Raw genomic sequence first — 1,974 nt, 5'->3', positions numbered from 1 at the left:
ATAGAGATACTGGGGTACAAATGAGCAAAATATATAACAATATAGGGATGAGGTAGTTGGGCGGGCTAATTTCAGATGGGCTGTGTACAGGTGCAGTGATCGGTAAGGTGCTCTGACAACTGATGCTTAAAGTTAGTGAGGGAGATAAGTGTCTCCAGCTTCAGAGATTTTTGCAATTTGTTCCAGTCATTGGCAGCAGAGAACTGGAAGGAATGGCGGCCAAAGGAGGTGTTGGCTTTGGGGATGACCAGTGAGATATACCTGCTGGAGCGCATACTACGGGTGGGTGTTGCTATGGTGACCAATGAGCTAAGATAAGGCGGGGATTTGCCTAGCAGTGATTTATAGATGGCCTGGAGCCAGTGGGTTTGGCGACGAATATGTAGTGAGGACCAGCCAACAAGAGCGTACAGGTCACAGTGGTGGGTAGTATATGGGGCTTTGGAGACAAAACGGATGGCACTGTGATAGACTACATCCATTTTGCTGAGTAGAGTGTTGGAGGCTATTTTGTAAATGACATCGCGAAAGTCAAGGATCGGTAGGATAGTCAGTTTTACGAGGGCATGTTTGGCAGCATGAGTGAAGGAGGCTTTGTTGCGAAATAGGAAACCGATTCTAGATTTAACTTTTGATTGGAAATGCTTAATGTGAGTCTGGAAGGAGAGTTTACAGTCTAACCAGACACCTAGGTATTTGTAGTTGTCCACATACTCTAGGTCAGACCCGTCAAGAGTAGTGATTCTAGTCGGGTGGGCGGGTGCAAGCAGCGTTCGGTTGAAGAGCATGCATTTAGTTTTACTAGTGTTTAAGAGCAGTTGGAGGCTACTGAAGGAGTGTTGTATTGCATTGAAGCTCGTTTGGAGGTTTGTTAACACAGTGTCCAATGAAGGGCCAGATGTATACAAAATGGTGTCGTCTGCGTAGAGGTGGATCTGAGAGTCACCAGCAGCAAGAGCGACATCATTGATATACACGGAGAAAAGAGTCGGCCCAAGAATTGAACCCTGTGGCACCCCCATAGAGACTGCCATAGGTCCAGACAACAGGCCCTCCGATTTGACACATTGAACTCTATCTGAGAAGTAGTTGGTGAACCAGGCGAGGCAGTCATTTGAGAAACCAAGGCTATTTAGTCTGCCAATAAGAATGCGGTGGTTGACAGAGTCGAAAGCCTTGGCCAGGTCGATGAAGACGGCTGCACAGTACTGTCTATTATCGATCGCGGTTATAATATCGTTTAGGACCTTGAGCGTGGCTGAAGTGCACCCATGATCAGCTCGGAAACCGGATTGCATAGCGGAGAAGGTACGGTGGGATTCGAAATGGTCGGTGATCTGTTTGTTAACTTGGCTTTCAAAAACGTTCGAAGGGCAGGGCAGGATGGATATGGGTCTGTAACAGTTTGGATCTAGAGTGTCACCCCCTTTGAAGAGGGGGATGACCGCGGCAGCTTTCCAATCTCTGGGGATCTCAGACGTTACGAAAGAGAGGTTGAACAGGCTAGTAATACGGGTTGCGACAATTTCGGCGGCTAGTTTTAGAAAGAAAGGGTCCAGATTGTCTAGCCCAGATGATTTGTAGGGTTCCAGATTTTGCAGCTCTTTCAGAACATCAGCTGTCTGGATTTGTGTGAAGGAGAAGCGGGGGGGGGCATGGGCAAGTTGCAGCGGAGGGTGCAGAGCTGGTGGCCGGGGTAGTGGTAGCCAGGTGGAAAGCATGGCCAGCCGTAGCAAAATGCTTGTTGAAATTCTCGATTATTGTAGATTTATCGGTGGTGATAGTGTTTCCTAGCCTCAGTGCAGTGGGCAGCTGGGAGGAAGTGCTCTTATTCTCCATGGACTTTACAGTGTCCCAAAACTTTTTGGAGTTAGTGCTACAGGATGCAAATTTCAGTTAGAAAAAGTTAGCCTTTGCTTTCCTAACTGCTTGTGTATATTGGTTCCTAACTTCCCTGAAAAGTTGCATATCGCG

Source organism: Coregonus lavaretus (genome assembly GCF_964263955.1).
Source record: "Coregonus lavaretus genome assembly, chromosome: 36".
NCBI classification, from domain to species: domain Eukaryota; kingdom Metazoa; phylum Chordata; class Actinopteri; order Salmoniformes; family Salmonidae; genus Coregonus; species Coregonus lavaretus.
Note: the sequence above shows the minus strand (reverse complement) of the source record.